The sequence below is a fragment of the Dermacentor albipictus genome, chromosome 6 (assembly GCF_038994185.2).
Source record: "Dermacentor albipictus isolate Rhodes 1998 colony chromosome 6, USDA_Dalb.pri_finalv2, whole genome shotgun sequence".
Taxonomy (NCBI): domain Eukaryota; kingdom Metazoa; phylum Arthropoda; class Arachnida; order Ixodida; family Ixodidae; genus Dermacentor; species Dermacentor albipictus.
The window spans coordinates 72,475,259-72,486,870 of record NC_091826.1 but is presented as its reverse complement, the minus strand read 5'-3'; positions in this window follow the sequence as shown (position 1 = coordinate 72,486,870).

The following is an 11,612-nucleotide window of genomic DNA, read 5'->3' as shown; positions in this document are numbered from 1 at the left end:
AACAAAGGGCACTAAAAGTGAACTTATCACCTGAAGTCATTGTTAGAAAACATAATAATTGCAATGACAACGACTTTTTCTTTCTCGTAGAAGTTTATACCTAAGTGCAAACTGCTAATTGACACTTCTTTCCCCGTGTCTTAGTCGTTGTCGTCTTTAAATATATCCTTAAAATTGGTTTGAGTGTTACTTAGGACAGTAATGAATGCAACAGCCCTGCACTCCATTTAACTTGGTCTGTATCTTCTTGACGCTTTGCTCTATACAGGAGGTCAAACCTGTGTCAGAATGCGAAAGAGTTCCTTCACCAAGAAGTTTCACACAGCCCCGATCAATCTTTTTTTTGCTATCAGCTGAAAGAAAGCGTCACAGCGACTGAGCAACAACATGAACATGGTGCCAAGAATGTGGCGAGTGTACCGCGCTGCATAGTACGACATGCATCTACATTGTCGTTGCGTTGTGTGCTGCATTGACTGCATCCCGTGAAAGATGTGTCGTATTGATGTGTTCGTGGGAAAAAGGTACGACAGATTACACACACATATATATATATATATATATATATATATATATATATATATATATATATATATATATATATATATATATATATATATATATATATATATATATATATGTGTGTGTGTGTGTGTGTGTGTGTGTGTGTGTGTGTGTGTGTGTGTGTGTGTGTGTGTGTGTGTGTGTGTGTGTGAAGAAAAAAAGTACGACGTACGTTAAATAAGCATAGTACATTTGACTGACGTTTCGGCTGGTGGACCAGCCTTTGTCAAAGTTACCACCATCGGAAACATCAGTTAAATATACTGTGCTTATTCAACGTACGTCGTACTCTTTTTCTTCATTTTGCTACCGGGGCCAGTGTGATTTCCTCGGCCATAACGATATATCTATATAGATAGATATATACGTAAGCTGTTGCAGCGAACACTTCAAAGTTTGTTAAAGGTTGTCTGTGGCAGATAGCTTAATTCTAGCTTATGCGTCGGTCTATACTCAAAGCGGCGGACACTACTTGCACAAGAAATTTAAATGCAAAATCGACTAATAACAAGAATACACTAATTAACTTTTTAGCTAAGGATCTTATGACCCATATTGCAATTTACAAATTCTAGCATTGGATTTTGTAAGGCGGATCCACTTCGAACGAATTCTCAGGACGGCACCAGTTTCGAGATAAAAATTCCTGAACTTTGCCGAGAAATGCATTGGCTGTCCGCTTACTTGTGTGCTTGAGTACATGAAACGACATTTTGTTAACAAATTATCACACTTATCTACCTTTCAAGGCCGACTGATCACATTGGTAACAAAAACCCTTTGATAACGAGGCCGAAGCGCCGCTCTGACCATACACGAAACGCGAAAATCGACGTAATAGACATAGCATGTTTCAATATCCCGGCATTGCTCGCATCGCATCGACAGAGTGCGCGCACAGCTATATTTCACGCCAGAAGCTTGCTTCGGACCAGAGCCAAAATAAAGTGATGGTTTTAGTTTTCATGAGAGTGTATACGTGCTGCAAAAACAAGTTGATGGCATAAAATAAAAGCAAAATAAAGAGGCTGGGAACCGACCCGCGAAATGAGAAATGGCAAAGCAGATGCGTTCAAGAAAGTAAATAACCACTCCTAAATGAGCCAAATTGGCAATCGGGAAGCCTACACAAAAAAACAAACAAAAAGAAAACAAATCAGCTTTCAGTGTGCCCTTATTATCTATGAATTCGTAAATGCCGTTGAACACCAGCCGCTACCTAGAGGACGTGTTCGAATAGGTCTCCTTTTAATGTTAGACAGTACTGAGTCCGCTTTATCACATCTTCAGTAGCTTTCTTGGTGGTCGATGCTCGAATTCTACGGCAGACATCGGTTATCGTTGTCATAATCTAGTCTGACATCCGCCTCGATCATGTAAGCCCGATCTTTCACATAACCCCAAAGAATGAAATTGAGTGGGGAGAGATCAGGTGACCTAGCCGGCCAATTTACAGGCCCGTGTGTTCCAATCTATGGCGCATGAAAAGTCGTACCAAGCCAGTTTCGGGCTCGGCTGCTGCTGTGTGCTGGTGCTCTTTCTTATGATACCAGATAAGTCAAGACGTGACAGTGGGTCTCTACTGAAAATTAATCCACCACTTCAAAGCTTTCGTTTACCTAACGCTGTCTAGCCAGTGCGTGATCAAAGAAGGTGGTCCAGATTATAGCATGGGTAAATTCCACACCCCACATTGAACTACCGCTGGTACTGGTACCGATGGCGCTTTGACCAGTATGCATTGTAGTCACTCTCATAGTAGGCATTATGGAAATTTACCTGTGCGTTACTGTGAAAATTCGCTTCATCTGTGCGCATGATGTTGCTCAAGAAGCCCGGTGAGTCATCGGCTTTTGTGAGGACCCAACTGGAGAAATCTAGACAATTCTACAGGTCCCTATCTTTCAAGCATAGGTGCTGGCAAAGGTGGTATGGGGTAAAGGCCGTTGTTTAGAATCCTGCAAACTGATGACTTGGGAATCAGTATCTGGGCGGCCACATCCCGCACGCTAACATGATGGTTTGATGCAATAAATGCTAGACCATCCATGCATAGACTAGGGCGGAAAGATGGAGTCGTACACCACTGTTTCTCGAAGCTGCCGATTTGTTTCAGGTTTTCATCATTTCTGATTATAGTTGAAGCGTTTGGCCTACCGCCACACTTCCATGACTGATACATATTTGCGGCTTTCCTCTTGTTGTCATTTGCAGCTCCCAAGGCAAGGATAATTTTTACCTTCTACTCATTTGAGAAAGACATGATGACTTGGACGACACATATTCACCTTAAACGTTTGCACCGATGTTGTCGATTCGCTTTTGTGATGATAGGTTTTGTGGCAAAATAAAAAAGAAAAAGAACCATCCGTGCACTTTTATCCTAGTGCAGGGCAGCAAACCGGAGGCTTTCACTCTGGTTAACCTCCCTGCCTTTCTCTCATTTGCATCTCTATCTCTCTCTTTCCTGAGCTGCATCGTCATGCATTATGCCAGTGTTATCTAGGAACATTCAGTTTTATGGAATGCAAAAATGAGACTGCTCATGTGAAACATTCCAGAAACAATTTAATTGTCGGACATTATGCTTGGCTCCATTTCTGAGGGATTCTTATGTTTAGAAGCAAATTCTCGTGAAATATGCGCTTGTGACGTCCAGTTCTACAGAAATTTCTGTGGTGATCGCTCACGTCACATCAGCTTGCATGTCCACAACCACAAACTACAGTGAACATAGTTTTAAAATATTGTAGGCGTAGAAAGATGTCCCTTACATTATCACCTCATTTCCGTCTTGCTTCCTTAGGTATGCATTCAAATGCCAAAAATCTGTTAACAGCCTGCTTTGAGCAGTACTCCCGCAAACTCGTTATATTTGCATGCCACGTGCGTGACAGTACACCGAGATCAATGCAGCGTAATGAGCGTCCGGCGTGCGTCTGTGCTTTTTTCACATCACCATCAGCAGCTATGCATCCTTTCGCGTTAAAATACGACTTGAACAAACCGCCACTTCTACCAGATTATAAGGCAAGTGTTTAACTTTACGGGGAAAACTCTTTGACAAGAAACTGCCACACCTTGGCTTCGGCTGTTTTTGTAGCTAGGCTACGTGGCTAGGAACACATTAGCAGCAAGAAAAATGGAAGATAATTTGGCCAATTAGCTACAATCTGCTCATTAGTTTTATTTTCGATATACACTTTTTGGCACATGTGATTGCGGAATTAGAGCCGGGAAGTAATTCACGTCTGCTTAGCAGAAATCCTAAGACTAGCGCCGCATTCGATATACCTGACCTTTAAAAGGTACCTTGGACAGAGATATGTCTGGACTGAGGGGAAATCTTAGAGGCGGGAGCTACTTCAGCCAAAGTAAAAAGATCCCGACGTTTTACATCCTGTTCGGTACTTGAAGTGTGTGGCTGAAGCGGCCGAAGGAAGATCCTCATTTGGGCTCCTGTGTTTATGTTGCTGATTCCTCTTCTCCGTACCTTCGCGAAGGCAGTGGACGCACACGGGGGGAGCGTCGCCGCGACTGGTTCATGTTGCCGGGAATATTTCGAATGTGCCACGACTCAAGGAAGGGATTTCTTGCTGGGTTTGTCTTGATGTCGATGACACAGGCACGGTCAGAATCCATCACGCGATCGCTTTTCTTGCAGTGCTGAGTGAGAGTGGTACTGTATGCTTCAAGTTCCCACACGTCGTTCGTGTGCCGGCGGGTTGTGTCAGAAAAGCTATTCGTTTCACAGGTGGGAATGGCGGGACACTTTGAACACGGCACTTGGTGAACAAATCCCCTGGCATTTCTCCTTGGACGGTTGGACCTCCGACCGCGGGAGCAGCCTGGCGAGCATCGACAATAGCCTGTGCGCTATCTTGGCACTTTCTTTCGCCGTCACATTCAAAAGCTGTTCGCTAATTCCGGAAACATACGAAACGGCGACGCGGCGGACTGACTTTGTCTTCTATGTCGCCGGCAAAAGGGGGGTACAGGAAGGAATGGGCGGACGACCTTGTCGATGCCACACACGGCGCATGAAGGCTTTTGTACGCGCGTTTTTCCTTAGCTCTGTGGTTACGGTGCTTTCTTCTTTCTTTCTGTGCTATTCTGATGCGCAGATCGTATTTGTGCCAAAAGAAAGCATTGAAATCACCGAGGCATTGATTTCGGGCTGCAAGGTGGTGGGAACTATACTGCTAGCCCCAGCCGGTGGGCATCAGTTTTCTATTCATGGAAAACATAATTCTTTCATCATGTCGCCGGACTAAAATATGCAGCAAGCGATATTCCCGGCAAACTGGATCACCTACTGCTTACTTTAGTTGAGATTGACAAATGGGCGAGAAAGGTGCCCACTTCCGATTTCTTTATGACGCAAAAGCAATCGTAGACATAGTCAAGGTTTCGACGAAAATTCGTCTGGTAAGGCATTGAAGTAAAAATGGTTTGCAGTCACTGACCAAGGCAAACAAAAAGAAAGACGTTTCGGAACCCATACGGGTTTCTTGTTCACAATGAGGCGGACAAGACGAGTAGTGGAATATTAAAAAAATATGTTTGTGATGTAATGACTGATTGTAGATTATTTGCGTGATTCCTGCGGTTCGGTTCATGTTTCTGGTTGTCGATTCGATGAAGGATGACTCAAGAAGAAGCCGCGTTGTCAGACTTCGTTCTTTGGTTAAAATTGCCTTGTTATACCAATCAATGTGATGTCCGGACGTGCGCGCATGCTCAGCAAGCACACTGGAAGCGATGTCTTCATTTCTGACGTCACGCTGATGCTCCCTGTATCGACGTGTGAACCGGCCAGCTTCGCCTATATATACCTGGCGGCAACCGCCGCAAGGAATCCGGTAGACAACCCCAGGTAAGTTGATATCTGGTAGGCGGACCTTAACGTTCACGAGCATGTTCCGTATCATGGAGTTTGGCAAGAGTCCAATGCGCAAGTTGTACTTCGCAAACACGCAGGACAAAGCTTCGCTTATCCTGCGAACGTACGGAATGCCTGCGCTGGCGGAAAAAATCTTCGGATTAGCTGTCACTGGCTGCAAAACTTTCTTTTCAGTTCTTGCCACAAAATGGTCGGGGTAGCCATTTCTGGAAAGTTCCCGCTGTACCATCTTGAGCTCGGATTGCAGGCCGTCTTTCTCAGCGCAGATCCGCGTAGCACGCGTCACAGCGATGAAGCAACCACTTTCTTATGAGCCACGGGATGATTAGAATTGACATCAAGGTACCGGCCTGTGTGCGTAGGCTTCGGTATACGGTGAAGGACAAACTTTACCAATTGCCCCGTTTGTCGATGTTTATAGGCTGGTCCTCTCGCTCAGGATTTTGTGTCTTCGTTAGAACGGACTCATGCAGCAGCAACTGCGTTATAGGCTCACTTGCGAATAACGAGATGACGTCAAACGAGACGATGCACTCGTGACTCCATACGGCTACCTCCTTCATAGGTTCCACAAAGTGCCAGGCTCTGCTTATGTGAATAGATGTATTTCCCACGACCGTAGCGAGAACGTTGGGAAGACAATTGGATAAGGCCCGGAGTGTAGAGGTTGCGAAATCCGCAACTGCGCTCAGAGGAACGCTGAGCTTGTGGCGCTTGTTAAACTACAACGAAGAAGTGACTTCTTGGTAGAACGCTCCTATCTGTGTTCTCTGGTTTCTGGCGAACTCTTGGGAATTTCCTGGTGCCTCGGCTCCCGGTCTTGTGGCCATGAACGTGGAGCCTTCCAGAGGCCCTCCTGGCCAGAAGTCATCACGGCCGTCCTTCACGAGGAAGAGCGGAAATATGCTCAGTGAAACCGAGGACACTGAGCTATACTCCGTGTCGGGTGAACACTCATGGGATGATAGCTTGATCTCTGTCCGCAGAAAGACGGCCAAACGGACGATTGTCAACGCGAATATATCAACGCAAGCGAGCACGGCGACTCTGAAGTCAAGGCCTGAACGCTGCCCTCACGCTATCGTGTTCGTGCCCGAGGAACCCTCAAGCAATCTCCGATTGCTCAACGGGCAAGAACTCTGTTTTCTTAAAGGACAAATTAAGGACATTCGGATAAGTACGCGAAAAGATGTCCTCGTAATCGATGTTTCCAACGGGCGTGCACTCAAAAACTGAAGCAAACCTCCGTGATAGGACGCATCAAATTGCGTTTTTATAACCCGATAGAACTTGCATCCACAGCAGGTGTAATTTGTGACAATGATGTCGCCATTCCCAACGCAGAGTTGTCTGTCCTCGTCAAACCAGCAAGTGAGGATGTCGTCATCACGCATGTGGGCCGCCTTGGAACGTCGAGCTGCGTCAAACATGTTTTCAAAGGAGACTGGATACCATCTCACGTCAAAGTCGGTCACTTCCGACACCCTGTTCGAACATTCGTACAAAAGCCTCTTCGATGTAATCATTGCTTTAGGCTTGAAGAAGTCAAGGTTGTCTGTCCAAGCTCGTTACTGTGTCCTCGGTGTGCTGAACCTCACGCGGAGGACACTTTCCGGGCTACTGTCCTAAAGTGCCGCAACTGTAACGGGATCCATGCTGCCTCGCCTAGGGACTGCCCTCGCATCAAGAAAGAGGTCGCTGTTCTCAAGCAAATGGTTCGGGACAATTTGAGATACAGGGGGGCTTCTGAAACGATCCGGCGTCGGTGTTGGCGTCACGGAACTTCCTCAAAAAAGGCAGACACACGAAAGGAGAGGGGCCCTTCCATTGTCGCTCCCTTGATTCCCCATTCAGGCCACAAAGGGGCTGAACAGTACAAAACAGGCAGATCAAAGTAATCTTTTCAAGAAGAATGGTCTGCGCTGCCGAGCCAGCAACTCCCCAAAGAACCACAGATTGTCAAGCCCGCTCGGGAGCCTACTCCTGCTGCTGATGACATGCTCAAAGCAGATCGTCAAGTTATTTCGATGCTAGGTGCCCTAATTGATGCCATTCAAGTGATTTTGTCGAGCCTTGGAACCACGTCTGCTCGAAGTGCACTGAAAGTACTGGACGCCTTAAGCGCAGTGCTTGAATGTCTCGAATAGAGATATGGCCAACCATCGCCCATCCTTTGGAGAAGAAGTCAAGGCAGCGTCAGTCATCCAGTAGAACGCAAGTGGACTGTATATATTGTAAAGGGGGTTTATTCGGCTCGTAGAGCGGCAGCGACAAACTCAGCACCAGCAGGTAGGGCGCAGCCAGCGAACGAACTGGGTACGAGCCACGCGATGTTAACGGGGCTTTTCAGCCTGCAGATCTTCTTCGTCACAATCACCCCCGGAATTGAAGAGTAGCCATCCTGGAGACCTAGGAAGAGGTGGGCGGATCGCAATACTGTTTCAGCCGGTCAATGTGGACAGTCTCTCGCCCCCGACGATGCAGTTCGGGAAATGGCGATACGGGTTCGACCACGCAGTTCACTGGTGATGTTTGCGCAACCACGCGGTACGACCCGTGGTACTTCGGGAGGAGCTTGGATGAAAGGCCAGGAGCAGCAGCAGGCGGGAGCCAAAACCACACGAGTGAGTCGACCGGGAAGGGGTGAAGGGGAGGATTGAGGTCATTACGCTCTTTTTGGCGGCACTATTGAGCAGACGTCAAAGAACGGGCCAGTTGTCGGCATTTCTTGGCCTGCTGAGCAACCGCAGAAAGAGGTGAGAATTGAGCAGGGCCCGGCCGGTACGGGAGAACCGTATCAATGGTGCTGGAGGGATGGCGGCCATACAGCAGAAAGAATGGAGAGAATCCGGTAGTAGCTTGAGAGGCAGTGTTATATGCGTAAGTGACAAACGGAAGTACAAAATCCCAGTTGGAGTGGTCAGATGCAACATACATTGATAGCATGTCACCAAGAGTTCTGTTGAATGGTTCTGTTAAGCCATTGGTCTGTGGATGATAAGCAGTAGTAGTGCGGTGAATAAGTTGGCATTCAGATAGGAGTGACTGCAGGATGTCCCAGAGGAATACGCGGTCTCGATCGCTCAACAGTTCACGAGGTGCGCCATGGCGGAGAAGGAAGTTTTCTAGAATGAACGAGGCGATGTCTTTTGCTGATGCGGCAGGCAAGGCGGTGGTTTCAGCATACCGAGTAAGATTATCTACGGCGACAACAATCCATCGGTTGCCAGCACCAGTAGACTGAAGATGCCCGTATATATCAATGCCGACACGGTCAAATGGCTGAGCTGGGCAGGGAGGTGGTTAGAGAGATGCGGCGTAGAGATGCGGGACACATTTGCGTCGCTGACAGGCAATGCAGGAGCGTACGTATTTGTGGACGAAAGTGTACATCCCTCGCCGATAATATCGTAGGCGAAGCCATGTGTAGGTTTTTGACACTCCGCCGTGTCCACACTGCGGGTCAGATTCAAAAGCGGAGCATAAATCTTCTCGTAACTGGCGAGGCACTACAAAGCCATTTGCGGCCGTCATTGTGGTAGTTGCGGTGGTATAAAAGTCCGTCGCGGATTGTGAAATGCTGCGCCTGTCGGCGTAACGCTCGAGCTGCCGATGTTACCGGAGGATTTGACAAAAAGTCGAATATCATGACGATCTATGGGTCTTTTTGATGCTCCGAAGCCATGTCTAGGATGTCAAGTGGCGAGATGTCATGTCTGTAGGTAGAAGTGCTGCTGGCTGAAGTAACTGAGGATAGCGAGATGGCATCGGCGTCAGGGTGTGTGCATCCAGAGCGATAGACGACACGGATATCATATTCCTGAACTTGGAGGGCCCACCGAGCGAGGCGGGCCGACAGTCTCTTAGGTTAGACAACCAGCAAAGAGCGGGATGATCCGTCACCACATCAAAGCGTCGACCGTAGAGATATGGGCAAAATTTTTGAAGAGTCCATACGATAGCCAGGCACTCGTTTTCTGTTACTGAGTAATCGCCCTCAGGTTTCGTGAGGTCACGACTGGCATAAGCAACTACGTATTCGGCATTAGTGTTCTTGCGTTGTTCGAGCACGGCACCAAGGCCGACACCACTGGCGTCAGTGTGAAGTTTTGTAGGTGCGCTTGGATCAAAATGGCGCAAGATTGGCGGAAACGTGAGTAGCTGACGAAGAGTCGTAAAGACATCATCAAAGGCTTCCAACCAAGCAGAAAGTTCATTGTCGCCTTGGAGAAGTTGGTTTAGTGGTGCGATCACAGTAGCGAAATTGCGAACGAAACTTAGAAAGCAGGAGCATAGGCCAATGAAGCTGCGTAGTGCTTTCAAGTTAGTGGGCTTCGGAAATACGGATATGGCGCGAAGTTTAGCAGGATTAGGAAAAATGCGTTCTTTGGAGACAACGTGGTCTAATATAGTCAGTTTTCGAGCTGCAAATCGGCACTTTCTTTAGGTTAAGCTGGGGACCAGCATTCCGGAGACAGCTCAAAACTTGATGTAAACGCCAAAGACAGATCGGAAAATCAGGGGAAAAGATGACAACGTCGTCGAGGTAGCAGAGACAAGTATGCCACTTCAGGACGCGTAGGATGCCGTCCATCATGCGTTCGAAGGTGGCGGGCGCATTGCAGACACCAAACGGCATTACAGATGAATTCATACAAGCCTCCTGGTGTTACAAACGCGGTTTTAGAAAAGTCAGCGTCAGCCATGGGCACCTGCCAATAGCCAGAGCGGAGATCTGAGGAGGAAAAAAACTCCGCTCCTTGCAAACAGTCAAGTGCGTCGTCAATACGCGGCAACGGGTATACATCCTTTCAGGTAAACTTGTTAAGCCTTCGATAATCGACGCAAGATCGTATGGTGCCGTCTTTTCTTTTTTTTTTTACCTAGGACGACTGGTGATGCCCAGGTACTACTAGAAGGCTGAATGACACCGCGATTGAGCATATCGTTCACCTGGTCATTGATAACGCGTCTTTCAGTCGCCGATACTCGGTAGGGACGCTGTCGAATTGGTGCGTGGCTCCCAGTGTCGATAGTGTGCGAAACAGTCGTTGTGCGGCCGAGTGATGTTGCTTAGCAATCAAAGGAGGAAGAGAAGCCTTGGAGCAAGCGAAGAAGTTCGTCGCGCTGCGTCGTCGTAAGGTCACTGGCAATAGCTGGCGTAAAAGAACGCGGCAGTGACTGTGGACGCGATTCCTCGAGAGCAGCAATATAAGTGGAGTCATCCATCGTGTCAAATATTGAAGATGAAGTCAGTGGCTCTGCTCTGCCAAGGCTTTCACGGCGGCGTAAAGTAATTCGTTCAGCCGATGGGTTTGAGACGCACATGAGAGAGACGCCCACTTTGAACTCGAGGACAGTGAACGGCATTGGCAGTGAACGGCGGCGAACCAAGAGCTCAGACGGAGTGAATACGGTGCCGTCATCTACAGAGTCACAAGAGATACTGACAATAGTCGAAGACCAGGCAGGTATGACGGTGTCTTCTGAAACAGCTATTTTGCGACAATGGTCCTTATGGTCAGTGATAATACCGGTCGAAAACTTCAACACCTCGATGTCGGCGCGGGCGCAGTCAGTGATCGCATGATGTGTGGAGAGAAAGTCCCAACCTAATATGACGTCGTGTGAACATGATGGCAACACGATAAATTCTATGATATAGAGGACCTCTTGAATTACGACGCGAGCAGTGCAGGCGCCGGATGGCTCAACGTGCTGCGCGTTGGCAGTTCGAAGAGACAGTCCAGAAAGTGGCGTCGTCACTTTTCCGATCCTGCGGCAAATACGGGCATCTATCGCTGAAAGTGCAGCGCCGGTGTCGACAAGTGCTAGCGTCAATGTTCCTTCCATTGCGACTTCCATGACATTCTTCGGGGAAGTGTGATGCCTTATAGATTTCGCTGACGCCGCAGTTCTCGCCACCTGAACTCCGATTTTTAGTTTTCCTGTCGCAAAGGGCTCCACCGCCGGTGCATGGGGGAAAGGGAGCGGCGGCGAGGAGAACGTGAACGGCGAGCGACGGAGAATGCGGTGTCGACGGCAGGAGGAGATTCAAAGGTGTCCGAATAGTTGCGGCGTTGTTGGAAACATGGCGCGTATGGACGCACATTTTTGGGGACGTTCGGTGTAAGCAGGCGACAGT